This window comes from Schistocerca americana, chromosome 7 (genome assembly GCF_021461395.2).
Source record: "Schistocerca americana isolate TAMUIC-IGC-003095 chromosome 7, iqSchAmer2.1, whole genome shotgun sequence".
Taxonomy (NCBI): Eukaryota; Metazoa; Arthropoda; class Insecta; order Orthoptera; family Acrididae; genus Schistocerca; species Schistocerca americana.
In genome coordinates, this window is record NC_060125.1 from 279,942,916 (window position 1) to 279,966,026 (window position 23,111).

Here is a 23,111-nt window from a genome sequence, read left to right on the forward strand (position 1 = left end):
CAAGTTTTGTGAAAGACTGAACAATCCAACCAATATAAATTCCTATACCATAAAAGCAGAATTATTTTCTATAGAACTAAGCTACACATTAAGTCCAGAACGATATTATACAAAATTTAAGTCCGTAATTGCATATATTAAGGTAGAATTAGATGTAGCAGAATTACCAGAAAATTACCAAATGAGCAATGAAATATCAAAGATTTCAATAACAAGATAGTAAAAATCTTAGAACTAATAATCATGTTATTCAGACTTTAAGTAAGTTCAGCAGTAAATGACAGCTGTAAGATGCTATAATATGTAATGTAGATAAAATTAGTATCATTGCAGTGATACAGAAAGAAGACTAAACTCCACCCGTACAGGCCTGGGAGGGCCCAACGGTACCGACCGGCCGCCGTGTCGCCCGCAGCCCAAAGGCGCCACTTGATGCGGATACGGAGGGGCATGTGGTGAGTACACCGCTCTCCTGGCCGTATGTCAGTTTACGAGAGCGGAGCCGCTACTTTACCGCGAAAGCAAACAGAGCTTCACAGCAAGTTTAAACGCAGCCAAAACCTCTCAGACAAACAGAAGCTGAACAATGTCAAACTTAACGTAAGGAGAGCTATGCGCGAAGCTTTCAGTGAATTCGGAAGTAAAATTTTATGTACCGACTTGACAGACAATCCTAGGAAGTTCTGGTCTTACGTTAAATCAGTAAGTGGCTCGAAACAGCATATCCAGACACTCTAGGACGATGATGGCATTGAAACAGAGGATGACACGCGTAAAGCTGAAATACTAAACACCTTTTTCCAAAGCTGTTTCACAGAGGAAGACCGCACCGCAGTTCCTTCTCTAAATCCTCGCACAAACGAAAAAAATGGCTGACATCGAAATAAGTGTCCAAGGAATAGAAAAGCAACTGAAATCAGTCAACAGAGGGAAGTCCACTGGACCTGACGGGATACCAACTCGATTCTACACAGAGTACGCGAAAGAACTTGCCCCCCTTCTAACAGCCGTGTACCGCAAGTCTCTAGAGGAACGGATGGTTCCAAATGATTGGAAAAGAGCACAGGTAGTCCCAGACTTCAAGATGGGTTGTCGAGCAGATGCGCAAAACTATAGACCTATATCTCTGACATCGATCTGTTGTAGAATTTTAGAACATGTTTTTTGCTAGTGTATCATGTCATTTCTGCAAACCCAGAATCTACTCTGTAGGAATCAACATGGATTCCGGAAACAGCGATCGTGTGAGACCTAACTCGCTTTATTTGTTCATGAGACCCAGAAAATATTAGATACAGGCTCCCAGGTAGATGTCATTTTCCTTGACATCCGGAAGGCGTTCGATACAGTTCCGCACTGTCGCCTGATAAACAAAGTAAGAGCCTACGGAATAACAGACCAGCTGTGTGGCTGGATTGAAGAGTTTTTAGCAAACAGAACATAGCATATTGCTCTCAATGAAGAGACGTCTACAGACGTTAAAATAGCCTCTGGCGTGCCACAGGGGAGTGTTATGGGACCATTGCTTTTCACAATATATATAAATGACCTAGTAGATAGTGTCGGAAGTTCCATGCGGCTTTTCGTGAATGACGCTGTAGTATACAGAGAAGTTTCAGCATTAGAAAATTGCACCGAAATGCAGGAAGATTTGCAGCGGATAGGCACTTGGTGCAGGGATTGGCAACTGACTCTTAACATACACAAATGTAATGTATTGCGAATACATAGAAAGAAGTATCCTTTATTGTATGATTATATGATAGCGGAACAAACACTGGTAGCAGTTACTTCTGTAAAATATATGGGGGTATGCGTGGGGAACTATCTGAAGTGGAATGATCACATAAAATTAATTGTTGGTAAGGCGGGTGCCGGGTTGAGATTCATTGGGAGAGTCCTTAGAAAATGTAGTCCATCAACAAAGGAGGTGGCTTACAAAACACTCGTTCGACCTATACTTGAGCATTGCTCATCAGTGTGGGATCCGTACCAGGTCAGGTTGACGGAGTAGATAGAGAAGATCCAAAGAAGAGCGGCGCGTTTCGTCACAGGGTTATTTGGTAAGCGTGATAGCGTTACGGAGATGTTTAGCAGGCTCAAGTGGCAGACTCTGCAAGAGAGGCGCTCTGCATCGCGGTGTAGCTTGCTGTCCAGGTTTCGAGAGGGTGCGTTTCTGGATGAGGTATCGAATATATTGCTTCCCCCTACTTATACCTCCCGAGGAGATCACGAATGTAAAATCAGAGAGATTCGAGCGCGCACGGAGGCTTTCCGGCAGTCGTTCTTCCCACGAACCATACTCGACTGGAACAGGAAAGGGAGGTAATGACAGTGGCAGGTAAAGTTCTCTCCGCCACACACCATTGGGTGGCTTGCGGAGTATAAATGTAGATGTAGATGTAGATATCTCCTCAGTTCGCCTCACAAGGGCTGAGACCACCCCGCTTGCCAACAGCGCTCGGCAGACCGGATGCTCACCCATCCAGTGCTAGCCCAGCCTGACTGCGCTTAACTTCTTTGATCTGACGGGAACCGGTGTAGAAAAAACACTACATTAAAAAAAATTCAGAGCTATAATATGACGCTGTTACACACTTCAGTAACAAATTTTAGAGGCAGTTAATAAATACAATTACAAAGAAATGGGTATCTCCAAGTTCCACCTGTGCCACTATTAAATAGCTAAGTAGAGACGATAGCTATGTACTACAACACTCTTGACTATCTTTGTATGCAGTATTACTGCATTACAAGAAAAGAAAAAGAAATCCAACATATGAAAACAATAATCATGATACTAGGATAGCTAATGTGAAAATCTGCAGTATGTGCTACTTCTGGATTGTGTGTGTGTGTGGGTGTGTGTATGTATTGTGCATTAAACCTGGGACCTAGAAGCGATGGAGAGGCTTCATCCCACCATGGGCCCCACAACAGACCACAGCACCTCGCCGCCCCCCCCCCCCCCCCCCCGCCACACTGAACCCAGTGTTACTCGGTTAGGCCCCCAATGCCCCCCCCCCCTCCCCTCCAGGAACGTCTCATACCAGACGAGTGAAACTCCAAATGTTTGCGCGGTAGAGGAATTACGGTGTACGCGTTCGTGTAGACAATGTTTGCACAGCAGTCGGCGACATAGTGTAACTGAGGTAGAATAAGACGAACTAACCCACATTCGCCGAGGTAGATTGAAAACCGCCTTAAAAACCATCCACAGGCTGCAAGCACACCGGAACTCGACATTAATCCGCCGGGTGGATTCCTGCCGGCGACCGGCACGCCTTCCCGCTCGGGAAGCAGCGCGTTAGACTGCGTGGCTAGCAAGGCGGGCCTACTATGGGATACTGTTTGTTACTTCTGCAATTACAAATCGTGTAACCACTAGAAAATGGTTACTGCAGCTGGTACTGTATCACATTCTCTCTCTCTCTCCCTCTCTCTCTCTCTCTCTCTCTCTCAGACAAGCGCATATGACCTCTGCAGGAAGAAATAAGGGCTTCAGACTACATCATACGTAATATAGCAATCACACGTTCTTCATTATCATACGTTTTTTGCTAAATATTCACACAGGTAGCACTGTTTTACTGGCTCTGATTCTATTCTTCTTAATACTGTAATACTTCGAAATATAAAATATTGTTACCAAGAGATGAAACTCCCTCTAGCTGTCTCAATTTTGTCTGTGAGTGCTCCATATATCACATCTTATTTTCTGTCCAGAGTATCTTTTCCTTTCCTTTTTGTTGTTGTTGGTATTTCTTTGTTTCGACAATACTTTTTATTTCTTTTGTGCAACATACGATACTGTTAAAACTGTAATTTTTGAAATTAATTACTAGCAGTTTAATTGTCTGCCCTTTGGATAAGTTACTGGAATACTATTAAGCCACCATTTTTTAAATACATCAACAAATTAGTTATTTACTTTTATTGTTTCTTACACAGCACTAGTAAATGGGAACTGTCGGTTTGAAATATTCTTTTCTGCCTGTTACGCCTGGTCTTAAATAAAGAAAAAAATGAAACAAAATTAACTCTGTGCTACCACTACTTATATTTCGATTCAAGTGCTTCAATAATTAGGAGTTAGCCTCCTCTCTAAACGGATTAACAACCTGTATAATGCTGTGTATAGAAGGTTTCAAAAGCAAGAGGTACTTCCTTAGATGTAACTTCTAAACTGTCTTCCATCAACAAACACTCACACCCAGCTTTGAGTAACAGATGCAGGATCATTCTGCTACTGAGTATTAGTACACCATTTCAAACCTCCGAACGAAATTAGTCAGTACGACTTCCCCAAAGATCCACATCCTTTAGAGTCTACACAGACATCTAGTAGGAGTCGTCGAATATTTACCTGCTCACTGGTAGATACAGAAACCTTATCCGAAACTAGTTACTTTACCTTACACTCTTTCAACGGTTAGAAAACATTCCGTTAATACTCAGACGATCTGTTCAGACGACCTCTCTACATCAGCTGACTGAAAACCCATAAAATCTTACTCTAAAATTGTTGCACAGAATTCAACATTTTTTTTTTTTTTTTTTTTTTTTTTTTTTTTTTTTTTTTGTCGTCTCTCTTCAGAATGGTTTATGCAGCCCGCCACGAAATACTTCCTTTTAACCACAGAGTAAGACTTGTAACCTATAACCTATGTCTTCGACTACTTATGGGATGTATTCAAAATCTCCTTCTTTCTCTACAGTTCTTGCCCTCTACTGCTCCCTCTGGTACTATGGAAGTCATTCCCTGATGTGAATGCTTTACATGTATTCCTTTCCTTCTCGATTCTGCAGAGGACTCCTTACCTTATGAGACCACCTGGATTTCCCACATTACATGTTTGACTACGAAACGATACTGCGCTCCAACAGTAAATTCTCAGAAATAACTTCCTGAAATTAATGGTATGTTTGTTAACAGAAGACGACTCTTGACCAGAAATGCCGTTTTTCCAGGGCTAGTCTGCTCTTTATGTCCTTCTCGCTGCCTAGGTTGTAGAATTCCTTAACTTCGCCTGCTTCGTAACCACCAATTTTGATGTTAAATTTGCCGGTAATCTCATTTGAATTCCTTCTCGTTAGTTTCTTCTTCCTTCGATTTATTCTCAATCCATATCCTATAAGTAATGTTCATTCCTTAAACACATCTTCTAATTATTCTTCACCCTCACCGAGGATGGCAAAGCCATCAGCGAATCCAACCACTGACATTTAATACCACGCTTGAACCGTTATTTTATTTCCGTCACCCCCCCCCCTCCCGCCCCCTCCCCCATGAACTATGGACCCTGCCGTTGGTGGGGAGGCTTGCGTGCCTCAACGATACAGATAGCCGTGCCGTAGGTGGAACCACAACGGAGGGGTATCTGTTGAGAGGCCAGACAAACGTGTGGTTCCTGAACAGAGGCAGCAGCCTTTTCAATACTTGCATGGGCAACAGTCTGGATGATTCACTGATCTGGCCTTGTAACGCTAACCAAAACGGCTTTGCTGTGCTGGTACTGCGAACGGCTGAAAGCAAGGGGAAACTGCAGCCGTAATTTTTCCCGAGGGCATGCAGCTTTACTGTATGATTAAATGATGATGGTGTCCACTTGGGTAAAATATTCCGCAGGTTAGTCCCACATTCAGATCTCCGGGCGGGGACTACTCAAGAGAACGTCGTTATCAGGAGAAAGAAAACTGGCGTTCCACGGATCGGAGCGTGGAATGTCAGATCCCTTAATTCGGCAGGTAGGTTAGAAAATTTAATAAGGGAAATGGGTAAGTTAAAATTAGATTTAGTAGGAATTAGTGACGTTCGATGGCAGGAGGAACAAGACTTCTAGTCAGGTGAATACACGGTTATCAATACAAAATCAAATAGGGGTAATGCATGAGTAGGTTTCATAATGAATAAAAAAATTGGAGTTCGGGTAAGCTACTACAAATAGCATAGTGAACGCATTATTGTGGCCAAGATAAATATGAAGCCCATGCCAACTAGCTCTGCAGATGAAGAAATTGAAGAAATGTATGATGAGATAGAAGAAATTATTCAGGTAGTGAAGGGAGACGAAAGTTTAATGGTCATGGGTGACTGGAATTCAGTGGTAGGAAGAGGGAGAGAAGGAACTATAGTAGGTGAATACGGATTGGGGCTAAGAAATGAAAGAGGAAGCCACCTGGTAGAATTTTCCACGGAGTGTAACTTAATCATAGCTAACACGTGGTTCAAGAATCATAAAAGAAGGTTGTATACGAGGGCAGTTCAATAAGTAATGCAACACATTTTTTTTCTCGGCCAATTTTGGTTGATAAACCGGAAATTTCTTGTGGAATATTTTCAAACATTCCCGCATCGTCTCATATAGTGTCATTGACTTCCAACAGGTGGCAGCGCTGTACGGAGCTGTTAAAAGTGGCGTCTGTAACGGATGTGCATTGCAAACAACGGGCAGTGATCGAGTTTCTTTTGGCGGAAAACCAGGGCATCTCAGATATTCATAGGCGCTTGCAGAATGTCTACGGTGATCTGGCAGTGGACAAAAGCACGGTGAGTCGTTGGGCAAAGCGTGTGTCATCATCGCCGCAAGGTCAAGCAAGACTGTCTGATCTCCCGCGTGCGGGCCGGCCGTGCACAGCTGTGACTCCTGCAATGGCGGAGCGTGCGAACACACTCGTCCGAGATGATCAACGGATCACCATCAAACAACTCAGTGCTCAACTTGACATCACTGTTGGTAGTGCTGTCACAATTGTTCACCAGTTGGGATATTCAAAGGTTTGTTCCCGCTGGGTCCCTCGTTGTCTAACCGAACACCATAAAGAGCAAAGGAGAACCATCTGTGCAGAATTGCTTGCTCGTCATGTGGCTGAGGGTGACAATTTCTTGTCAAAGATTGTTACAGGCGATGAAACATAGGTTCATCACTTCGAACCTGAAACAAAACGGCAATCAATGGAATGGCGCCACACTCACTCCCCTACCAAGAAAAAGTTTAAAGCTATATCCTCAGCCGGTAAAGTCATGGTTACAGTCTTCTGGGACGCTGAAGGGGTTATTCTGTTCGATGACCTTCCCCATGGTCAAACGATCAACTCTGAAGTGTATTGTGCTACTCTTCAGAAATTGAAGAAACGACTTCAACGGGTTCGTAGGCACAAAAATCTGAACGAACTTCTCCTTCTTGATGACAACGCAAGACCTCACACAAGTCTTCGCACCCGAGAGGAGCTCACAAAACTTCAGTGGACTGTTCTTCCCCATGCACCCTACAGCCCCGATCTCGCACCGTCGGATTTCCATATGTTTGGCCCAATGAAGGACGCAATCCGTGGGAGGCACTACGCGGATGATGAACAAGTTATTGATGCAGTACGACGTTGGCTCCGACATCGACCAGTGGAATGGTACCGTGCAGGCATACAGGCCCTCATTTCAAGGTGGCGTAAGGCCGTAGCATTGAGTGGAGATTATGTTGAAAAATAGTGTTGTGTAGCTGAAAGATTGGGGAATAACCTGGTGTATTTCAATGCTGAATAAAACAACCCCTGTTTCAGAAAAAAAATGTGTTGCATTACTTATTGAACTGCCCTCGTACATTGAAGAAGCCTGGAGATATTGGAAGGTTTCAGATAGATTATGTAACGGTGAGAAAGTGATTTAGGAACCAGGTTTTAAATTGTAAGACATTTCCATGGGTAGATGTGGACTCTGACCACAATCTATTGGCTATTAGCTCTCGATTAAAACCAACAAACTGCAAAAATGAGAAATTTTAAGGAGATGGGACCTGGATAAACTGACTAAACCAGAGGTTGTACAGAGTTTCAGGGAGAGCATAAGTGAACAATTGACAGGAATAGAGGAAAGAAATACAGTAGAAGAAGAATGAGTAGCTTTGAGGGATGAAATAGTGAAGGCAACAGAGGATCACGTAGGTAAAAAGACGAATGCTAGTAGAAATCCTTGGGTAACAGAAGAGATAATGAATTTAATTGAACAAAGGAGAAAATACAAAAATGCAGTAAATGAAGCAGGCAAAGAGGAATACAAACGTCTCAAAAGTGATATCGACAGGAAGTGAAAAATGTCTAAGCAGAGATGGCTAGAGGACGAATATAAGGACTTAGAGGCTTATCTCACTAGGGGTTAAGATAGATACTGCCTACAGGAAAATTAAAGAGCCCTTTGGAGAAAAGAGATCAACTTGTATGAATTTCATGAGCTCAGATGGAAACCCAGTTCTAACAAAGGAACCTCCCCATAGTACCCCCCTCAGATTTAGTTATAAGTTGGTACAGTGGATAGGCCTTGAAAAACTGAACACAGATGAATCGGGAAAACAGGAAGAAGTTGTGTGGAACTATGAAAAAATAAGCAAAATGTAGAAACTGAGTAGTCCATGCTCAAGATAGGGAACAACAGGACGGTGTGAGTTCGGGAGCGCCGTGTTCCGGTTGTTAGCGTGAGCAGCTGTGGAACATGAGGTCCTTGGTTCCAGCTTCCCTCGAGTGACAAGTTTAATTTTTTATATAATTAACCATGCTCTCCAAAATTCCTGGACATGTTCAGATTTACTTGGACATATGGAGGATTTGACGGTCTACGCACGGAAAAATTTGAAAACGTTAAAAACATATGTTTTGACAGAGCACAAGGGAAACTGTGCGACTGTGAAACTGTTGCATTCATTTGTTGCAGTTTATGTAACAAACTTTTATGTTTTCATCACTTTTTTGGGAATGATTATCACATCCACAAGAAAACCTAAATCGGGCAAGGTAGAAGAATCTTTTTACCCATTCGCCAAGTGTACAAGTTAGGTGGGTCGATGACATATTCCTGTCATGTGACGCACATGCCGTCACCATTGTCGTATAGAATATATCAGACGTGTTTTCCTGTGGAGGAATCTGTTGACCGGTTGACCTATGACCTTTGGATCAAATGTTTTCGGTTCCCATTGGAGAGGCACGTCCTTTCGTCTACTAATCGCACGGTTTTGCGGTGCGGTTGCAAAACACAGACACTAAACTTATTACAGTGAACAGGGACGTCAATGAACGAACGGACATGTCATAACTTTGCGAAAATAAAGAAAATAAACTTTTCACTTGAGGGAAGACTTGAACCAAGGACCTCTCGTTCCGCAGCTGCTCACGCTAACCACAGGACCATAGCGCTCCTAGCTCACAGTATCCTTGATGTCGCCTACCATGCGCATGGACTGCTCAGTTTGTATATTTTCTTATTTTTTTCATAGTTCCACACCACTTCTTCCGGTTTTCTCGATTGATCTGTGTTCAGTTTTTCAAGGCCTATCCACTGTGCCAACTTATAACTAAATCTGAGGGGGGTGCGATGGGGAGGTTCCCTTGTAAGCAAAGAAGGGAAAGGTGGAAGGAGTATATAGAGGGTCTATACAAGGGCGATATACTCGCGGACAATATTATGGAAATGGAAGAGGATGTAGATGAAGATGGAATGGGAGATATGATATTGGGTGAAGAGTTCGACAGAGCACTGAAAGACCTGAGTCGAAACAAGGCCCCCCGGAGTAGACAATATTCCATTAGAACGACTGACAGCCTTGGGAGAGCCAGTCCTGACAAAACTCTACCATGTGATGAGCAAGATGTATGAGACAGGCGAAATTCCCTCAGACGTCAAGAAGTATATAATAATTCCAGTCCCAAAGAAAGAAGGTGTTGACAGATGTGAAAATTACAGAACTATCAGTGTAACAAGTCACAGCTGCAAAATACTAACGCGAATTCTTTACAGGCGCATGGAAAACCTGGTAGAAGCCGACCTCGGGGAACATCAGTTTGGAACCCGTAGAAATGTTAGAACACGTGAGGCAATACTGACCCTACGCCTTATCTTAGAAGAAAGATTAAGGAAAGGCAAACCTACGTTTCCAGCATTTGCAGACTTCGAGAAAGCTTTTGACAATGTTGAATGGAATACTCTCTTTCTAATTCTAAAGGTGGCAAGGGTAAAACAAAGTGATCGAAAGGCTATTTACAATTTGTACAGAAACCAGATGGCAGTTATAAGAGTCGAGGGACATGAAAGGCGAGCAATGCTTGGGAAGGAAATAAGACAGGGTTGTAGCCTCACCCCGATGTTATTCAATCTTTATATTGAGCAAGCAGTAAAGGAAACAAAAGAAAAGTTTGGAGTAGGTAATAAAATCCATGGAGAAGAGATGAAAACTTTAAGGTTCACCGATGACATTGTCATTCTGTCAGAGACAGCAAAGGACTTGGAAGAGCAGTTGAACGGAATGGAAAGTGCCTTGAATGGACAGTATAAGATGAACATCAAGAAAAGCGAAACGAAGGTAATGGAATGTAGTCTAATTAAGTGGGGTGATGCTGAGGGAATTAGATTAGGAATTGAGACACTTACTGTTGTAAACGTGTTTTGCTATTTGGGGAGCAAAATAACTGATGATGGTCGAAGTAGAGAGGTTAAAAAATGTAGACTGGCAGTGGCAAGGAGAGAGTTTCTGAAGAAGAGAAATTTGTTAACATCGAGTATAAATTTAAATGTCAGGAAGTCGTTTCTGGAAGTATTTGTATGGAGTGTAGCAATGTATGGAAGTGAAACGTGAAACATAGTTTGGACAAGAAGAGAATAGAAGCTTTCGAAATGTGGTGCTACAGAAGAATGCTGAAGATTAGATGAGTAGATCACATAACTAATGAGGAGGTAGTTAATAGAATTGGGGAGAAGATGAGTTTGTGGCACAACTTGACAAGAAGAAGGGACCGGTTGGTAGGACATGTTCTGAGGCATCAAGGAATCACCAATTTAGTATTGGAGGGCAGCGTAGAGGGTAAAAATCGTAGAGGGAGACCAGGAGATGAATACACCAAGCAGATTCAGAAGGATGTAGGCTGGCTGACATGAGGAAAGTTTCCAACCGATTTCTCATACACAAACGCAGTTGACCGGCGTTGCCTGGTGAAACGTTGTTGTGATGCCTCGTGTAAGGAGAAATGCGTACCATCACGTTTCCGACCTTGATAAAGGTAAAATTGTATCCCATCGCGATTGCGGTTTATCGTATCGCGACATTGCTGAAAGCGTTGGTCGAGATCGAATTACTGTTAGCAGAATATGGAATCGGGGGTTCAGGAGGGTAATACGGAACGCCGTGCTGGATCTCAACGGCCTCGTATCACTAGCAGTCGAGATGACAGGCATCTTATCCTCATGGCTGTAACGGATCGTGCAGCCACGTCTTGATCCCTGAGTCAACAGTCGGGGACGTTTGCAAGACAACAATCGTCTACACGAACAGTTCGATGACGTTTGCTGCAGCATGGACTATCAGCTCGGAGACCATGGCTACGGTTACCCTTGACGCTGCATTACAAACAGGAGCGCCTGCGATGGTGTACTCAACGACGAACCTATGTGCACGAATGGCAAAACGTCACTTTTACGGATGAGTCCACGTTCTATTTACAGGCTCATGATGGTCACATCCGTGTTTGTCGACATCGCGGTGAACGCATATTTGAAGTGTGTATTTCTCATCGCCAGGATGAACAGTAAATGTTCGACTGCTGCCCTGGCCAGCACATTCTCCAGATCTCTCACCAATTGAAAACGTCTGGTCAATGGTGGCCGAGCTACTGGCTCGTCACAATACGCCAGTCACTACTCTTGATGAACTGTGGTATCGTGTTAAAACTGTACCTGTACACGCTATCCAAGCTCTGTGTGACTCTATGTCCATTCGTATCAAGGCCGTTATTACGGCCAGAGGTGGTTTTTCTGGGTACTGATCTCTCAGCATCTACGCACCCAAATTGAGTGAAAATGTAATCATATGTCAGTTCTAGTATAACATTTTTGTCCAATGAATACCCGTTTATCATCTTCATTTCTTCTTGGTGCAGTAACTTTAATGGCCACTAGTGGAAATCAATGTCCTCTGGCTGCTAATGGGTGTCCTTTACGTACTGATTCATAGTGAATGCAGGATGAGGTAGGCAGGCAGGTAGGTTAGAAGATGCTTGTGAGGAACAGAGTCGAAAGCCTTCTGGAAATCTAAAAACATGGAATGAATTTGTCAAAAATGGCTCTGAGCACTATGGGACTTAACTTCTATGGTCATCAGTCCCCTAGAACTTAGAACTACGTAAACCTAACTAACCTAAGGACATCACACACATCCATGCCCGAGGCAGGATTCGAACCTGCGACCGCAGCGGTCGCGCGGTTCCAGACTGTGGAATCAATTTGTCATCATCTGTCGATAGCACTTATTACTTCATGAGTATAAAGAACTAGTTTTGTGTTTCACAAGAACCATATTTTCTGAAAACGTGCTGTGTGTCAATAAATCGTTTTCTTCGGAGTACTTCATGATGTTCGAATACGGTATATGGTCCAAAACCCTACTGCAAGTCGACGTTAGTGATATAGGCCTGTAGTTCAGCGGATTACTCCTGCTTCCCTTTATGGGTCTTGAACATTTTTCCAGTTTTTAGGTACGGATATTTCTGTGAGCGATTGGTTTTATATAATTGTGGAATATAGAGATATTTTATCACCATACTCTGAGAGGGACCTGACTGGTATACTATCTGGACAGGAGGCCTTGCCTTTATTAAGTGATTTAAGCTGGTTTGTTACACGGAGGATATCTGCTTCTGTGTTCCTCATCTTAGCAGTTTTTCTTGATTGGAATCCAGGAAAATTTACTACTTTGCTGGAGGAGTTTCGGAAAACCGTGTTTAATAACTCTGCTTTAGTGGCACTGTCATCAGTGACTTCACCGTTTTTATCGCGCAGCGAAGGTATTGATTGCGTCTTGCCACTGGTGTGCTATATGTATGACCAGAATTTCCTTGGGTTCTCTGCCACATTTCGAGACAGAATTTCGTTGTTGAAACTTTTAAAAGCTTCTCGCTTTGAAGTAAGAGCTATACTTCGAACTTTTGTGAAACTTTGCCAATCCTGGGAATTTTGGGTTTTTTTATATTTTGCATGCTTTTTTCGTTGCTTCTGCAAGAAGATCTCGGTACGCTCGTAATCCACTTCGTGTTTTTTTGGACAGACAGTGCTCTGCGAGCGCCTACTTGTTAGGATACTTCAGTCGTGTGTGTCCTTGATGTTGTCGGCAACGATCTTCGATGGTGCGCACTTTCTGTCCAATATACGTCTTACCGCTCTGACAGGAATCTGGTATATGCCGGCCTTTCGCAAGCCGAGACCATACTTCACATTTCCCAATAACACCTTTGTTTCACTGGGCGGGCAAAAGGCAGATTTAACTCTGTGTTTCTTTAATATGCGTCCGATTTTCCCCGCTACTGCGCCAGTGTACGGAATAAATACAGTGGCTACTTCTTCCTCCGTGATTTCTTCTGTCTCCAAAGGTTGTGTTGTTGTGGTGGGGCGGAGAGCGCGTCTAATCTGCCATTCCGAGTACCCGATCTTTTTGAGGTGTTCAGCTCTTGGGGCAGACTCTCTGCGTCCGATACTGCGCGCACTGTGTACCAGTGTTTTTAGAACCCCATTCCTCTCAGAAGGGTGGTGATAGCTGTCTGCATGCTAATGCAGATCAGTGCGTGTTTTCTTCCTGCACACACCGTGACCCAACGTCCATTAGCTCTTCTCTTGACCATGACGTCCAGGAAAGGTAATCTTCCTTCTGCTTCGTTCTCATTGGGAATTGGATGTTGGAATGTGTGGAGTTCAGATGTGTAAGAAAGTTCAGGAGCTTGTCCCTGCCAAGGGACCAGATGATGTACGTGTCATCCACATAACGGAAAAAAACAAGTAGGTTCCATTTGAATGACGCCAAGGCTTCCTCGTCGAAATACTCCGCCAGCCGAGGTGGCCGAGCGGTTGTAGGCGCTACAGTCTGGAACCGCGCGGCCGCTACGGTCGCAGGTTCGAATCCTGCCTAGGGCATGGATTGTGTGTGATGTTCTTAGGTTAGTTTGATTTAAGTAGTTCTAAGTTCTAGGGGACTGATGACCTCAGAAGTTAAGTCCCATAGTGCTCAGAGCCATTTGAAACATTTTTCGAAGTACTCCAAATTCGCGACAACAGATGAGAGTGGGCTGCCCATTGCGACTCCTTCCGTTTGTACGTAGTATTCTCCATCAAACAGAAAAGCCGTGGAGGTTATGACATGCTTGAAGAGGTCGGTTGTCTTTTCCTCAAATTCCTACCCTATAACCTCGAATGAGTCTCTCAAAGACGCCCTGGTGAATAACGAAACAATATCAATGCTCACCAGGATATCTGAGTCTCGCAGCCTGAAACTGTCCAGACGTTTTACAAAATCTGCAGAATTACGGATGTGGTGAGGGCATTACCTACATAAGGGCGTTATACACTCCTGGAAATTGAAATAAGAACACCGTGAATTCATTGTCCCAGGAAGGGGAAACTTTATTGACACATTCCTGGGGTCAGATACATCACATGATCACACTGACATACCCACAGGCACATAGACACAGGCAACAGAGCATGCACAATGTCGGCACTAGTACAGTGTATATCCACCTTTCGCAGCAATGCAGGCTGCTATTCTCCCATGGAGACGATCGTAGAGATGCTGGATGTAGTCCTGTGGAACGGCTTGCCATGCCATTTCCACCTGGCGCCTCAGTTGGACCAGCGTTCGTGCTGGACGTGCAGACCGCGTGAGACGACGCTTCATCCAGTCCCAAACATGCTCAATGGGGGACAGATCCGGAGATCTTGCTGGCCAGGGTAGTTGACTTACACCTTCTAGAGCACGTTGGGTGGCACGGGATACATGCGGACGTGCATTGTCCTGTTGGAACAGCAAGTTCCCTTGCCGGTCTAGGAATGGTAGAACGATGGGTACGATGACGGTTTGGATGTACCGTGCACTATTCCTGACTATTCCTGTGTGCAGAACAGACTGTCACCCCTGTAATACTATTAGTCCCGTCTCAGGTCCAGCAGTTAAAATGATTGGCCAGTTGTAGATGTAGTTTAAATAGTTCCTGGGAGTTGTACTCAAGGCTGCGGCGGTTAAATTGCACCCTCCCTCGTACCAAGGCACGGCTGGCTCGCTGTCTGATCACCGAAATATTGTGCCCGTTGGACACCATGAACCGCCAGTACACCCATGGACTCTTCCAATAGACACATTTTGTTTAACAAGCAGCGTTTACAACTAAATACAACGAAAGATTACACCATTATAACGTCAAGAACAGCACCTGTCGTTGAGGTCACAAGGTAGAAACGGACAAATGGCATCGTGTTCGTGACAGCGTGAGTATCCATCTGTAGGTTGTACACAAGACTATTACACCGATTATGCACGCGTGTTACTTTGACGAACTCCACAGTGATGTTAGCAGAGTCTGAGTTTCCTTATTCATGATATATTCTTGACACAAAGCAGGAGATTTAGAAAAAGTGAGTGCCCCAGTCGATCTAAATTACTAGCGTAAGTTTTCACAACGTGTCACTGACGTGTCAGACATCGTCTTTTGACAATCTATATGTACCTCAGTATGAGTTAAATAACCTCCTGATCAGGTTCCGTCAGGGCACCTTAGATAATGGTTCAAATGGCTTTGAGCACTATGGGACTTAACTTCTGAGGTCATCAGTCCCTTAGAACCTACAACCAATTAAACCTAACTAACCTAATGACATCACACACATCCATGCCCGAGGCAGGATTTGAACCTGCGACCACTCTTTAAAAAAAAATTGTATTAGGAAGACATCCTTGACATCAAATCAGATGAACGCAATACTGCTGTGCCTTTGAACTAGCATGGTTAATTAGAAAAAGTCAATGACTTTCTCTCACAAGCTTCCAAGTGCTTCCCAAGGATCTTACTGTAAATCGTACAAGAAATTAACCGAATAAATAATACTTGTAAAAGTTTTTCGTACAAAAAACCTATCTATATCATATCACGTATGCTTCAAGAGCATAGGTGACCGGTTTCGGTCTTATCGCACGACCATCATCAGACCTGTAATTCAATTTAGAAAGAAATAGATACCTTACTAGACTGAAAATAAAATATGACAAAATGCTTATAAGGATAAAGTACATTAAGAGTCGTTATACCCATGGCAACCTTCGAAGATGGTAGGCAGAGCACTCTTCTCAGCTGTGATGTCAACTGCTACCAGCAACCGACGGGCATACGCTTAAATACGAAGATGCTCCGCCTACGTCTTCTCCCTATACCTCACGTCAACCAATCTGTGTAAAACGGGTTCACATAATCGTCAAAACGTAAGAAAACAAAGTACAATAATAACATAAAAATAGTTATGTACAAAATATCTCTTTACAACCATGCAACTACTGAAATATTGTATAAAATATCAATTAAAAGCTTTAAGAATAACTGTGCAGATGATGTATACTCAGTGTGCCCTTCATGGGCTAAGGTGGTACTACCACAATGGTTTCAAAGTTAACGATGTTGTGAAGGTCTTTGGCATTGTGGCATAATATCGATATGTGAGTTGTGACTTGACTGCATGTGTACACCTATGTTAGATTCAGTCTGTCTGTCTTATATTAACATTATTTGACACTGGAGCTATATGTAATAATGATCAGCTGCAGAGTGGCATGATATTACATAATTTTTTTTAAATGTCATAAAACTGATTTATTAAAAATGGAGCTATATTTAGTAATATTTCTAGTTGGAAGTTTAAGACTGTGATATAAATATTTATCTATTGTTCTAAGATATATTTCTGCCATGGATAAAACTGGGTCCTATGATTTTCCGAACAAAAGAGTACATAGGTGTTCACAGAATTTCGTCAAAGAGATCATAAAAATGTTTTTCACGAAAATCCAACTGTTCATTGAGAAACACTGACCGCTCATCTCTATAATGAGCATATATGTCGACCTCCTCCAAAATATTTAATAATAAGCCCTTATTAGCGTAATGAAGGACTTGCAAATACTGTTGTACCGTCCTTTCGGCATGCTTATTAAGAGTTATGTGATGGCCGAAGACTGATTTTGATCGTGCGGTACCTGATGTATGTTCTTTGAGTCGTATAGTAAAGCTCCGGCCTGTTTGGCCAATGTGCATTTGTAAATGTACTTGTAAAAGTACTGTGCTAATTCCCAGGCTCCTAGAGCCATTAAATTATTACCTCCGAGTGGAATAATCGGATGTCGTTTTATAATTAATACTCGACACATGATACCCCACTGTTGCTGTGTTGTGCCCAATATGATTACAGAACCGCATACAGTTTTCCGAATTATTGATTTAATCGTACAGGTTCATGAAAATAAGCTCACATCGGTGCATGACAATGGATCTCACGTGCGTGTGGCGAAAACAATGTGCACATGAACCTTTGAATACACCTTAGATTTGTAACATGTAAATTTTGAAAATAAATATAAATTCTATCCTGGATACACCACATTTTGTACAACAAAATCTGGTATTACATTACTAAACGCTCAGAATTCCTGATTTCTGGTTTCTACTGTCGGTTGGTGTGGACCCCTTTAGTGTAAAGCCCCAGAAACATTAAAAGAGATCTGTTAATTATTTATATACAACCAAAATAAATTCACATAGTAATTTTCTCTCTTAACTGCTTGTAATACAAAAATTACATGGATTTGCAATTTTATCAACCTTATCTCAGTACCTTGTACACTTTTCGTTGTTCTTACTGAATTCAAATCTGAGCTCTGGATATGCCGCATTTAGCACATGCTCCATCGAATGCAAAACAAAATTTTAAACGTTCCACACTTTTTAATTCTCCTCATAACTGTAGTGCAGGAAGCAATGTAGCGCTTTCGACAGAGTTGATAACTGGTGGGATCTTTAAATCTAAGCGTAAGCTGCTAGAGGTTGCCAGATGCGGAGTTCCTTGTACCACACCAGAGTTTCTGTGGTATTTTGGTAGCTCTTATCTCTCATCTATTTTGATGGACACGTCAGCATCATCATCATCGCGAGCGTCTTTGTCAGTCATTTTGCATCCACCGTAGAACAGAAGCCATCTCTATTGCTCGCGTGTTACCTTAAATACCTGAACTCTCTTTTTGTGTAACTGCAACTAACAGCGTGATGAGGTATGGGGTGGTATGGATGCCCCAGGCCCAGACTCAGATAATTGGATATCTACCGACCATCGGATTCTGGGAATCGGGAACACCATGCGGAGAAAATAGGAGATTCTCGAAAATACGGTTTAATTGCAATCAAGGTCAACACGATATTGAAAACTACTAAGCTGAGATATCTTATACGTACTTCGAACGCAATCCAAACTGAATAGATAGTTCTACAGGAAACTAGTTTCCAGGATGACACTAATTTGTATGCAGAAATCTGTCGGTCGTGGCCAGCCACACCTCGACAAACCTCACGCCTGTCGGACCTTCTATTTCCGGCAGAGTCGTGACGTCAGCGCTGATTGCCCATCGCTATTTGTTAGTGGTACCAAGGCATTCAAAGGTCCACTGACTGTTTGCACAAAAAGAAGCAGTCTCGATATCGGAAGTCAGAGTCCTTTAAGAAAATGTGACATCCAACAACTTCAGACAGCAATAAAAGTTTGAAATTGACATTTATCCATCTACAACGTCAGGACGTGAGTGCAACACCAAATTCAAAAAGAAATCTTTGTAAACTATATATTATGTAAATTATAAAAAATATGATTGTTTGCAGACATACTGATGAAGGTAGATTAGGCAAAATAATCTCATATACTAAAATAGCCGCGCGGAGTGGCCGCGTGGTTTGAGGCGCCATGTCACATATTGCGCGGCCCCTCCCGCCTGAGTTTCGAGTCCTCTTTCGAGCATGGGTGTGTGTGTTGTTCTTAGCATAAGTTAGTTTAAGTTACTTTAAGTAGTGTGAAGTTTAGGGGCCGATGATTTCAGCAGTTTGGACCCTTAGGAATTTACATACGTTTTTATTTTTTTTTATTTTTGCTAAAATAAAATATCAGGCAGCATACTGCCTACCATTTCTTTGCTTAATGAATGAGAGTAGCAGAGAAGAGGAATGAGCGCTTTCAGTATCTATTACGTAGTCGCATAATCGATGGGAACCGTGAATTTGTTATGAAATAGCATCCGAATATCATTCAGAAACAATTTAAATCTTTACTTGATAATGAACAAGCGAAATATTACAAATTTGTGCTAAATTTACTGGCATAGAGCACATGAAGTAATAGATGGAACAAATAGTAAAATTTCTGAAGTCGTATCCATTATTCCATTGTCAGTTGGAATAGTTATCAGTGGAAATGAACGAAGAATATAGAGACTTTGTATTTCACTATGAAGAATGTTGGTTATGTCAAGGGTAATGCCTGTAACGGCTTTTCGGTTTAAAACCCGCTACTGTCAAATTTAAGATAGGTAAAATTAGAACATACGGAATAGATTGCACACCTCGTGTTTTAAATGGATTTTACTGTACCCTGCCCTTAGTACGATACTGCAACGTGGGAAAAAACTTCATTCGATGGGGATGCATTTAAAAAAATCGCATTGTAGAAAGAATAAATTCTGACAAACACGTTTCTCTTCCTTAAGCTCAATGACATTAAAGAAAACACTGGTTTTGAACAATTCATTGTAGCCTTGAAAGAACTACAAGCGTAGTTTTCTAAACGTTTTGAGGATACTGCCAATCTTACTTCTGCTTTGAGGTGTTCTCGATAGCGTTTTCCATTTCACTTCAGGGTGCAGCTGCGCATGTGCAGATGGAACTGTTTGATCTCCAGAGTACCTATAGTCTCAAACACAAATCTTTTTACGCTACAACTCTGCTGAATCCCTACACTGTTTTCTTCAGGTAGAATTTCCACATCTCCATACAAGTTTGCAAAAACTTTACAACATTTCAGTTAACATACAGTGTGTTGGGAAACTCCAGTTACAGAGTTCTAGAAGCTGTAGAAGTTAGTGAGAACATCATATTTTGAACAGAAACCCAAGTCCGGAATCGTATCGTTTTCGTTCGACGACGGTTTCAATTCAGATCTTTAACTCTTGCACTTCAGGAACTACACGCTACAGTTATTAGATAATATTTCGAAAGGAAACACAACTAAACATATGTTTATCACTTACGTAAAATTGTTTATATGGTTACTTAAACTTCACATTATTCCAAGACAAGAAGGACCCAGCATACTGTATGTACAGAGTAGTACTGATGCATTACAACAGCGGCCCGATGTGGCGACCACAAATATTGCTACAGACGTTGTACCTTCGAATCACGTTCTGCTAAACACTTTTCATCCCACCTGGTGCCTCTGTAATTTCTAGTGCAGCGGCCGTAAGTCATGCCATCAGACCTTCCTCTGTTTCTAGAGGAGTCTCGTATGTTACACTTTGCATTCGATCCAACATCAGGTGGCTATTTGACGTAATACACGTCACCCTCCCTATTGCATACGTGGACAAGCAAATCTAACACTTTCTTCTTTCCCTCGGCATACAGCGACATGTTACACACCTGAACTGAAACCGTCGTACAATGGAGACGGTACTTTTCTCAACATGGGTTCCTATCGAAATGTTATCTATTCACTCCCATATACAAGTCCTGGAAGTTTGCAGTGGGAATTTCTGAACTCACTGTACGTATGAGAAGATGTTTTATATTATGAATGGAAGTAAGACACCATTACTTGGCAACAAGAGTGCAAATATCTGGAAAATTGTCTGCATGTTAGTATGCCAACAGTTTGTACCGGATAAAAACTGTATTATTTTTTCAGCGTGCAAAAAATTATTATTGGAGATGGTAAGTTTGTTTCGTTTGTGATCTACGTTGTTGATGAATATGAAATCAATTCTTATGCAGTGCGACTACATTGCAAACTTAATACGGCACTTTCGCATTCTCGCCCTCTTTCCTCTTCTCTCACGCAGACAGAGTGGCGTGGCAGTGGGGAAAGGGTGCAGCCAGGCCAAGGCTCATGTGCTCAAGTGTTGGCCGCCACTACGATACTTATACTGATGAGCCAGAAGATTATGACCAGCTGCCTAATAGCCGATACATCCAACTTTGGCACGGATGACAGTGGCTACGTGTCGTTGCATGGAAGCAATGATATCCTGGTACAGAGCTGGAGGGAGCTGCTATCGCATCTGCGCACACAAGTCACTAATGTCTCGACAATTCAGGGGAGGAGGGCGATGTTGTATTCGTCCAAGTCCAGATCTCGTGAGATGGGGGTCCCGCGCGTCAATTGGAGCTCGCCACGGTTTTTTTCGAATTGTCCGCCCGATATCTGAGTGGTCAGCGTGACGGATTTCCGTCCTATGGGCCCGGGTTCGAGGATTTTCTCCGCTCAGGGACTGGGTGTTGTGTTGTCTTCATCATTTCATCGCCATCCGTTGTGCAGGTAGCCCAATGTGGCGTCGAATGTAATAAGAGCAGCACTAAGATGGCCGGACATGCACCGCAAGGGGCCTGCCTGCCAATGACGCCAAATGCTCATTTCAATTTTTCCTCGAACTGATCCATCACACTTCTGACCTTGTGATGGCGCGTTACATAGGTCTAAAATGCCACTGCCTTCCGGAAACATTATCATCATGAAGAAGTGTTCGTGGTCTGCAACTAGTTTATCATAAACCTTCGCCGTCATGATGCCGTGCACTAACGCCACTGGACCCATGGATATCCATGAAGTTGGCAACACTGCACCGACGCGGAATCTTCGAGTATTTGCTGCAATAAATAATTATAAAAAGCGTTGTTATTAAGCAGTTTTTAAGCGTTTGCAGTTGTTATAAACATAATCTAAGTGTTGTTAAATTAGTGGAAGTGTTAGTGAAGAATAAAATATGATTGAACGAGGTGAGAAGCTTATTTTTCTTCTCTCGCCTGTAGCACAAATCCTAGGCATAATTTCACGCGCAAATCGCAAGTAAGCAGTGAATTAAACTTATAAGTAAACGTTTCCAGTTGGTATAAATATAATATAAGTGTTGTTACATTAGTGGAAGTGTTAGTGAAGTGTTAAAGAAGATTAAACGAGGTAAAAAGTTTATTTTCCTTCTCGCGCCTGTAGCACGGATTTTAGGCTTAATTTCACGCGCGCGTATAATAAGTAAACAGTGACTTAAACTTATCACCAGTTTTTTTATTCAGTACTCTTCAATTTATTTACATCTGCCTGAAAAGTTTCTGGGGTCCTTTGTTTACGTTTTAGTCAGTACTTAAATCAGTTTATACGATTTCTGATTTTACCATGAGTGAGAAGTGTGTGACATGCGGTAGGATCGTTAGTTCCGGAGTATGGTGTAATGGGTGCTGTAGTTCCTTTCGTTGGGGCGCATGTAATGGCGTGGGAAATGGGCACATAAATGAGGCTCACCAGTGGTATTGGACAGCTTTGTCATAAATCTTGAAAATAGATTTGACTTGTGGCCTCAGTCAGAATCGGATGAGCCTCATGTAGCTGAAGCTGTAGAAAGGGCACAACAAGCTTTCACGTGCTTGAAAAAGGAAGGGAAATTTGTAAAGAGAAAGAGAGTTCTGTTGTTCGGTAGTTCCCATGGTAGAGGTGTTGGCCAACTGCTGCAGGAAAATCTAGGTCCAGAGTACCAGGTCACAAACTTTTTCAAGCCTAGTGCAGATCTGGGTCAGGTAACAGAGGATGCAGGCTCTTTATGCAAGGATTTCACAAAGGAGGATGCCGTGGTTATAGTGGGTGGTCCGTGAAATAGCAATGACAGAGACTCTGAATATTACATAGAGAGTGACCTGGTGAAGATAGCGTCAGCAACGAAGCATACGAGTGTAGGATTTGTGTCTGTGTTGAGACGCCATGATTGGCCTCATTTGAACTCTTCCGACAGGAGGGTGAACTTGGAGTGGCTGCTTAGGACGGATGTAGGGTCCCATATTGGTTTGATTCCTGTAGATGCTATCGATAGGTGGGACTACACTAGGCATGGCCTTCACCTCAATAGGAAAGGGAAGGGGAAACTGTCGGGGTTGATTGCAGAAAACTTAAGGGGGGACACTGTACAAGTGGTAAAATACCAGTTGTCACAGGTGTCAGAGGGATGCCTTTTTTAGGATAGGGAAGG